Source organism: Anomaloglossus baeobatrachus, chromosome 4 (genome assembly GCF_048569485.1).
Source record: "Anomaloglossus baeobatrachus isolate aAnoBae1 chromosome 4, aAnoBae1.hap1, whole genome shotgun sequence".
Lineage (NCBI taxonomy): Eukaryota > Metazoa > Chordata > Amphibia > Anura > Aromobatidae > Anomaloglossus > Anomaloglossus baeobatrachus.
In genome coordinates, this window is record NC_134356.1 from 378,362,589 (window position 1) to 378,373,001 (window position 10,413).

The following is a 10,413-nucleotide window of genomic DNA, read 5'->3' on the forward strand; positions in this document are numbered from 1 at the left end:
TACAGGAACAGACATATCGCAGCTGCAGCCAGTTCAGGGCCTAGAGGTAGAGGGGCCCACTGATAACATTGAGAATTTCCGCTGGATGTGCATCCAAGGACATCCAGCTCAAATGGATTGTCTCCCTGTGCTGCGATATTTGTTGCCGGCCAATCAGGGGCCGGCAAGTGAAAGCTGGAGTGTTCGTGACTGGCATCACATGGTAGTGTCGTCATGCGCCATGGCACTCATGCCAGAGATAGCTGCTAGCTCCTGCTCCAGTGATAGAAGAGGACACCTCACAGCTTGGGTGCAGAGGAAGGTGAGTTTTATCTTTTTTATCTAATGTGTTGAAGAAGAACCAAACCTTATACCAAGGAAGGGACTCAGAACGGGGCACATTATACCAGGAAGGATCCCAGGATGTGGCATATTACACCAGGAAAGATATAAGGAAAAGGCACATTAAACCATGAAAAGGATCAAGATGGAGAACATTACACTATGAATGGGACCAAGAGAGCACACATTATACTAAGAAGGAGCCCAGGAAGGGGCCCAGGATGGGCAACATTATAACTGGATGGGGGACATTGTATGAAGAAGGAGCCCAAGTTCGGAAACATGCCAGGAAGGAGCCCAGGATCAGGATAGGGCACACTATACCATGATTGGGACCAGGATGCGGCATATTATACCATGAAGGGGTTCAGGATGGGGCACATTATACCATGAAAGGCACTAGGATGGGGAAAACATTATACCATAAAAAGAGGACGAGAATGGGACACATTATAACTGTATGGGTGACATTAAACCAAGAAGGAGAAAATTCTGCTGAAAATCCTGCTGTGTTGGGAGGAAAAATGTTGTGTAAAATGCATGTTTTTCCATGCTCTTTAGAAACAGTTTTATTGTTTTTTCCCGCTATTCATTACTATGGGTGAAATGCGCTTCAAGAATTACATTATGCAGATTTTAATCTGCTGCAAATTTGCAAGGAAAAAATAAGCAACGAGTACATGGAAATTCTGACATATTCACTTTGGTTGTACTGTAAAATGTGGCATATTTTCTGCAACAAATCTGTGCAGTAAAAACACAAAAAAACCCCCAACATGTTCACATAGCCTGCAAGTTAATTAGGGGGAGAGTCACAGAGACTGAATCATTTATATTTACTGGGTGGTGGAAATTATAGGTAATGGGGATGGCATCTCCAATCATATTGTGAATGCTGTGTGGTTAATACAGCCCCCCAGCAGCTCCACCAGCGGATGTGCAGGGCCACCTGCTTCTCAGGGCTGGCGTTAGGGGTGGGCAGACTATTCAGCTGAACTAGGGCCCCCCACGCTCTGAGCGGCCCCCAGCCTTTAAATCATAAACTGCAGTGATAGTACAAGTTCTGGATTATCACTGCAGCTTCCGCTGCTGCAGAAAGACCTTTGATGACATCACAGTTATGTGACTCACCAAAGGTCCTTAACGCTGCACTGCAGGAGTCCCAGGCATGCACAATATGTGGTGCCCAGGGGCTGGAGACCCCACCTTCCTTATATTCAACTGTATGCCCATCTTTCAGATGGGCATATATTTGAACAGTGTGGTGACAGGACTGAGGTGGAGGAGCGCTTCTCAGCCTTGCACCAACATGCCATTATCACACTGCCGCCAGGGCTGCAGAGAAGAAGAGGACACGCAGGCACTGTAAGTGCTCCTGGAGGAGCCGAAGAGGACATAGAATAAAATGAGGGGGCTATGATGGGGGAGGATCGATATTAATTTACAAGGCACATTATGGGGCAGTGGGGGACATTATGGAACAAATTGATTGGGACATAATGGGCAATGTGGAACATTATGAGGCAATGGGGACATTATGGGGTAATGGGGAACATTGTGAGACAATGGGGAAAAGTGTGGAGCAATGGGGGACATTATGAAGCAAATTGAAACCTTATGAGGCAATGGGGGACATTATGAAGCAAATTGGGACATTATGGAGCAATGAGGGACATTTTGGGGCAATGGGGGACATTTTGGGGCAATGGGGGACATTATGGGGCAATGAGGAACATTATGGGGCAATGGGCACATTATGCGGCAATAGGGGACATTATAAAGCAAATTGGGACATTATGGTGCAATGATTGACATTATGAGGCAATTAGGAAGGAGACTGTGAAAGATGGCAAAGTATAATGAGGAGTGGGGGTGGGGGAACATTATGCAGATATGTAGTATGTGGGAGATTTTATAGAAAGGTCAAGTTTTAGGGGACATTATGGAAAAGGGCACTTTGTGGGGCTATTTTGGAGAGAAGTGTGTGGGTGGATATTTTATGCAGGAAACAATCAACCCCTTCTGATTCCACTTGTTTCCCCACAGCTAAAATAAAAGACTATGTATTCACCTCCCGTTCTGGCGTGATGTCAGCGCTGTCAGTAATCATGGTTCAGGGCTCACGTTACATTGTTATGTCACAGGAGCCCCTTGTCCAATCATCACTGAGTTTTGTATCCCCACCTTCGGACCAAAAGAACAATCATTTGGGGGAACATTGGAGCCAGGATGGGAGACATTATTAAATAAAGGTGGCCAGGATGGGAGATATTATTAAATAAAGGGGGCCAGGATGACACACATTATTAAATAAAGGGGGCCCAGATGGGGAACATTATTAAATAAAGGGGACCAGGATTGGGGACATAATTACTATCTGGGGTCTAAATGAGGAACATACATTTTTGGTTTACGGTGGCATGTGGGCAAAATTATTGTATGGAAAAATGATGGGGCATTGTAATTGATGTAATATAATTTAATTTTGAGGATACTGTCTTCAATGGGGGAACAAAAGTATGATGTAGTATAACTTTGTGAAAAAGTGAGGAATGTGTTCTGGAAATGATCAGTTATTGGTGACTGTGTGCTATTTTCTGCAGTCGAGTCATGGCAGGAAGAAGTCATATCAGTCAGTGCCGGATGAAGAGGAAAAGCGAAGATGAATAACTTCAGCTAGGGACGTCACTGGTAAGTCTGTGTATCACATGTACATTCACACACGCACACAATATATACAGAGCTCCTGTGTATAATGCCACTTGTGATCACTGTATTACCTGTACACTATATACTTATACACTATATACAGAGCTCCTGTGTATGTCGTCATGGGTGATTACTGTATTACCGATAAACTATATGCTATATACAGAGCTCCTGTGTATAATGGCACTGATGGTGATATTAGTGTTAATGGTGTTGTGGTTTTTATTCTTAATTATTATTGTAGTATTATTCGGTAATTATGTGGTGGTAATGTGTGGTCTTGTCACGGTGAAGTGGTATTTCTCTCTAGTATGTGGTATTATTTCATCATTATGTGGTTTGGTCATAGTGTTGCGGTATTTCTCCCTTGTATTTTGTAATATTTGGTCACTGTGGTCTGATTATGGTGTGGTGGTATTTCTCTCTTGTATGTGGTTGTACTTGATCACTATGTGATGGTAATGTTATCTGGTAACAATGTGGCAGTATTTCTCCCTTGTATGGGGTATTATTGGTCTTGGTTTAGTGGATTGTTTTGTGTATGGAGGTCACTTTTTCTCTCTATAAATAAGGGGAAGATTATTTCCAGTAGAGATTAAATACTTGAACGTTTAACCACTCCTGGTCCTGTGATTATTACACTGTAACAAATGTGCAATTACAGAGGTTTTATGGTGAAAACAAGTAATCTTCTATTGTAAGGTCATGTGAGTATTTGGTCAGTATTTTACTTCAGTATTTGTAGCCAAAACCAGAAGTGGTAAAAATTTAAAAATCAGTGGAAAACTATCATAGTAACACAGGAGCATTTTTCACCCACTCATTTTGGCTTACAAATACTGATGTAACATACTGACCAAATACTGAACTTGTGAACATGGCCTAAGGATAAGTGATAACTTATTCATCAGTGGACGTCCGATTGCTGGGACCCGCACTGATCAGGAAAATGTGCAACTTTTATGCCTATTAAAGTGGAGCTCATGTCCAATCCGACTCAACAACTGATCCATTCATTCCCTTCGTGGCTGCCGAGTGCTGCACTTGTTTTTATCTGACCGCTCTAGAGAGGATGAATGGAGCTGTGGTAACACATCGCACCTGCCGCCGTTGCATTTTATAATGGGGATAAAAGTGCCCTTTCAGGAATAAAAGTTCCACATTCTTTCAATCAGTGCGCTTTCCACTGGTTGGATTCCACTGATCAATTAGTTATCACTTACCTAAGCTGTGGATTGGTGATAACTGTTTTTTACCAAAGATCCCCCTTACTGCAAACTACTGTATTTATACATCCCAGTTATGGTGTGCACAGGAGATGTGCAGGAGTCTCCTGTACAGTCAACACTAGAGATGAGCCTGCCTCTACAGGCTCGAGAATGGTTCGGTTCGTCGAACGGAGGCCGCGTTCGAGTTCGGTTCGGCAAGCCGTTCGACGAACCTCTCGAACCCCATTGAAACCAATGGCAAGCAAACACAAACACATAAAAACACATTATAAATGTACACATACAGTTAATAAACATTGCCATAACACTTACCTGTCCCCACGATGCGTCCTGCACTCTGTCTCCTGCAGCTTTTCCTTCCGATAATCGCTGCGTCCTCCCGGTAACCAGCACTGATGATAGGACCTATGGTGACGTCAAAATAGCATGTGACCAGTCAAGTGTGTATTATCTCATTGCCTACAGACTGGTCACATGGCTAGACGTCATGCTAGGTCCTGTCATTGCATCTCTCCAGTACGCGGGGCACGTTTGTGCATCCCCATGTACCAGCGAGATGCTCTGGCACACGGTCGACTCCCCGTTCTGCTTTCCCATTCCGTTATTCACCGGCTGCCACAGCCGGTCAATAACGGAGCTCAAAGTTGCTATAGCAACGCGCCTATCAGCGGTGACATCACCGTTTACAGCCAGCAGCTTCTTCTCACTCACGGAGTGAAAAGATTGCATGGGAAGCAGCAGCGTCCTTCCTCCCATGCAGCACTGTCTGATATAGCAGACCTGCATGGGTTGAAGGAGAAAGAAGACAGAAGACCATGGATCGTGGAGGGATAAGAGGGAATAATAAACATGGAGTCTCTGTGTCTGTGTATTTATTTCTATTAAAGTATTTTTTCTCTGTGTGGTGTCTTTTTTTTTAACCCTTTATTGGAGATTCCTAATGGCTGGGTCAAACTTGCCTGACATTAAGAATCTCTGGCTTAATACTAGCTAGTAAAACAAAGCTAGTATTAACTCATAATTACCCAGCAAGCCACCCGGCTTCAGGGCTGCTGGAAGAGTTGGATACAGCGCCAGATGATGGCGCTTCTATGAAAGCGCCATTTTCTGGGGCGGCTGCGGATTGCAATTCGCAGCAGAGGGGCCCAGAACGCTCAGGCCAACCTGTTCTACGGATTCCAATCCCCAGCTGCCTAGTTGTACCTGGCTGGACACAAAAATATGGCGAAGTCCACGTCATTTGTTTTTTAATTATTTCATGAAATAAGTGAAATAATTAAAAAAAAGGGCTTCCCTATATTTTTGGTTCCCAGCCGGGTACAAATAGGCAGCTGGGGGTTGGGGGCAGCCAGTAAGTGCCTGCTGTACCTGGCTAGCATACAAAAACATGGTGAAGCCCACGCCATTTTTTTGGTGGGCAAAAACTCCTGCATACAGTCCTGGATGGAGAATGCTGAGCCTTGTAGTTCTGCAGCTGCTGTCTGCTCTCCTGCATACACTAGTAAATGGAGCATGCTGAGCCTTGTCATTCTGCAGCTGCTGTCTGCTCTCCTCCATACAGACAGACAGCAGCTGCAGAACTACAAGGCTCAGCATACTCCATCTAGGACTGTATGCAGGAGTTTTTTGCCCCCCCCCCAAAAATTATGTGGGCTTCGCCATGTTTTTGTATGCTAGCCAGGTACAGCAGGCACCTACGGGCTGCCCTCAACCCCCAGCTGCCTATTTGTACCCGGCTGGGAACCAAAAATATAGGGAAGCCCGTTTTTTTAAAATATTTCACTTATTTCATGAAATAATTAAAAAACAAATGACGTGGGCTTTACCATATTTTTGTGTCCAGCCATGTACAACTAGGTAGCTGGGGATTGTAATCCACAGCACAGGTTGGCATGAGCTTTCTGGGCCTCTCTGCTGTGAATTGCAGTCCGCAGCCGCCCAAGAAAATGGCGCTTTCATAGAAGTGCCATCTTCTGGCGCTGTATCCAACTCTTTCAGCTGCCCTGGTGACGGGTGGCTCGCTGGGTAATAATGGGGTTGGGGCTAGCTGTATATTATCAACTGGCCCTAAGCCCTAAATTCATGGTGTCACGCCAATATTAGACATGGCCACCATGAATTTCTAGTACCAATAAAAAAAAAACACAACACACAGAAAAATATTTTTATTATAAATAAAACACAACAGAATTAGTGACTCCATCTTTATTGAAATAAAGAACCCCCCTCCTAGTAATCCTGGGTCAAGGGTCCCGCACCTTCCAATCCGGATCCAATATCATTTGATCGGTTTGCTGGAAGGCAAAGCGATCAGATGATGTGTCAGGTTCAAGGGCCTGAATCACATGACACAGCAGCTGATTGTATAGACGGCTTTTATACAATCAGCTGATGCATCAGTGCAAAAAACCCAAAAAAACTACACACTTCAGTGTAGACTCCTGTCCGATAGCATCAGCTGATAGTTTAGCCGGCCGGGAGGTAAGAAGCCGGCGACACCGCTCGACTTATCGTGTCAGCTGATTCCTTCAGGTGACCGCATCAGCTGATCACCGCCAGGTCTGAGAAAAAGAGAAAGAGAGAAGATAGAGGAGAGAGAGAGAGGATAGAGAAGAGAGAGAGAAAAAAGGGAGAGTGAGAAAGCAAGAAAGATGAGAGAGAGAAAGAAAGAGAGAGAGAGAGTAAGAGAGAGAAAGGAGAGAGAGAGAAAGAGAGAGAGAAAGAAGAGAGAAAGAAGAGAGAGAAAGAGAGAAAGAAGAGAAAGAAAGAGAGAAAGAGAGAGAGGAAAAGAGAGAGAGGAGAGAGCAATGTAGCCTCATTCCGTAAACTGCTCTGATTTTAGAGGTGTTTCCCGCGGCTCACAGCTGATGTCCGGCTCCTCCCCTCAGTGCATAATTAAATTATAATTATAAATATATTATAAATATATTATAAATATAATTTAAAATTAAAATAAAAAAATAAAAAAAGTTCTTTACCGGGACTAGAACTCGCGACCTAATGCTTCTTAGGTGAGCACTCTATTCACTCAGCTACTGGCTCTATTGATAAAGATAGAGTAATTTGGTAACCTTGAAGTCTGCATTGTTGAAGTCTCTGCTGACCGCGCGATTCACTTCATTGCTACGTGGAGCTGATACAGAGCACTCATGTTCTGTAGCAGAGCTGACAGTGTCGTGTAGATTACATCGGACCTGGAGGGGTATTTGTGGATTTTAATAAAATGTTGAAACAGGGTTTTTTTTGTCTTTTATTCCAAATAAAGGATTTTTCGGTGTGTGTGTTTATTTACTTTCACGTTGATCATGGACGGTGTCTTGGGGAGACGCCTGGCATGATTAACTCTTTATTACCTCGAGAGTCCCCAGGGACTGTCGCATCTAATGGAGCGGCTTTTCCGGGTGGCTGCTGGGTGATATTGTTAGGGTAGAGGGCTCCCCATACCGTGGCGCTCTCCATCCTGACAATACCAGCCTATATCCTGGCTGGAATCAAATATGGGGGGAATCGCATTTTTTTTTTCAATTTATTTTACTGCACGATATAATTAAACATAAATTCTTCACCGGGACGGCTGAGACTAGAACTCACGACCTAATGCTTCATAGGCGAGCTCTCTATCCACTGAGCTATTGCCTCTATTGATAAAGCTAGGCAGATTTTGTAATCTTGAATCCTGAAGTGCTGACTGAAGTGTCTGCAGTGCAATTCACTTCATTGCTATGTGGATCTGATGCAGCGCGATGGTGTTCTATGGTGCTACTACATCTTCAGGGAGCGACAGTGTCGTGTGGATTACGTCGGACCTGGAGTGGTATTTGGGGATTAATAAAGGGGTGAAATAGGGTGGTTTTTTGTCTTTTATTCCAAATAAAGGATTTTTCGGTGTGTGTGTTTATTTACTTTCACTTTCAGGTTGATCATAGAAGGTGTCTCGGGGAGACACCTGGCATGATTAACCTCTTATTACCTCGATTGCCACCGCACTAGGGCAATTCGGGATGGTCTGGGTAGAGTCCCCCGGGACTGTCACATCTAATGGATACGGCTATTCCGGGCGGCTGCTGGGTGATATTGTTAGGCTGGAGGGCTCCCCATATTGTGGTGCTCTCCATCCTGACAATACCAGCCTCCAGCCATGCAGCTTTATCCTGGCTGGTATCAAATATGGGGGAACCGCATTTTTTTTTTTTATTATTATTTATTTATTTATTTTACTGCATGATATAGACCCGCCCGCCGGTGGCTGTGATTAGTTGCAGTGAGACTGCTGTCACTCAGCTTGAGGACGTGTCTAACTGCAACCAATCACGGGCGCCGGTGGGCGGGTAAAGCACGGAATAACTAATTAATGAAGCGGCAACCATTTTCTAAATAGGAAAAGACGCCACAGATTTGTGACAGACGTGGAGCGAGACGCCCGTAATAGGTGAGTAGGAAAGGGAGAGGCATTGTGCTGGGGACGCAGGACACATACAGATAGCAACATGTGCACATAGCCTTACTGTCAGGGCCGGCGTCAGCACGCGGCATACCCGGGCAAATGTCGGGGCCCTGGAGAGCCAGGGGGGCCCACTCTGCCTCATCAGTTCTGGTGCCCCTTGGCCGGCGCCCACTCGCCTTAGTTCTGCTGCCCCCGGGCCGAGTTCCGGGGACCGCAGTCTTCGGCAGGAATCTGCAGCGCCGTCCCGTTAAGGTGCGCAGACTTCCTGGTTTGAACTTCATCTGTGGGCAGAGCTACCGACCGGCGTCCTGCTCAGTCCCACAGATGAAGAAGGAGTTGCAGTGCCAGCCAGCGACCCCCAGCACAGCACTTCTTTCCGGCGCTGTGTGGGCCCCCTCTCCACCGTGATCTGAGCGGTATGTGCCCTCCTCGCCCCCTGATTTATGGGCCCTGGGAAGCTGTATGGGCTTCTCCCCACCTAGGTGTATGCCCTGCCCCCCCGCTGCCGTATGTGCTGGGCCCCGGAGCTGTGTGTTTGGCCCCCCAGAGCCGCGTGTGTGGCCCCCCAGAGCCACGTGTGTGTGTGTCTTTATGTATGCAGCAGAGCTATGTGTGTATGTATGTAGCAGAGCTATGTGTGTATGTATGTAGCAGAGCTATGTATGTATGTAGCAGAGCTATGTGTGTATGTATGTAGCAGAGCTATGTATGTATGTAGCAGAGCTATGTGTGTATGTATGTAGCAGAGCTATGTGTGTATGTAGCAGAGCTATGTGTGTATGTATGTACCAGAGCTATGTACAGTCATATGAAAAAGTTTGGGCACCCCTATTAATGTTAACTTTTTTCTTTAGAACAATTTGGGTTTTTGCAACAGCTATTTTAGTTTCATATATCTAATAACTGATGGACCGAGTAATATTTCTGGATTGAAATGAGGTTTATTGTACTAACAGAAAATGTGCAATCCGCATTTAAACAAAATTTGACCGGTGCAAAAGTATGGGCACCTCAACATAAAAGTGACATTAATATTTTGTAGATCCTCCTTTTGTACTCACAGCAAAAAAGAGGGCAACCAGTCCAGTTAGCCCAGGCCAACACATCTAATGCACCAACAGGATGCAGACAAACCTCTCAACATGATGGACACTTCACAGGTGCAAGGTAAATTGCACACTAGTGGCGCGCATAGGGCACTGTTCACACTCGTATGCGCATGGTATCCAGCCAGCAACCTATTATCACGCCCTTACTATTAGGTTAGGCGGGTTACCCGGACACTACTCACTGCAGCACACAAGGGACAGAGACTCCACTATGCACGGCCGTATTTAGAGGCCCGGCTGCACCCCGTGTTAAAAAAAGGTGCAAAAAATATATTTCAAATATATATGAGGTATTAGTTAGTAAATTGGCCAATGTACATAAGCCCACAATCCTCATCACGGATCCTCATGCTTGTGGGTCCCTACACTAATAAATATCGAGTGTGAACAGTGCCCTATGCGCGCCACTAGTGTGCAATTTACCTTGCACCTGTGAAGTGTCCATCATGTTGAGAGGTTTGTCTGCATCCTGTTGGTGCATTAGATGTGTTGGCCTGGGCTAACTGGACTGGTTGCCCTCTTTTTTGCTGTGAGTATATTACATTTTTGGAGGAGTTTTTAGCTCCTCTTTCTGTTGCTATTTTTTGATATTTATTAGTGT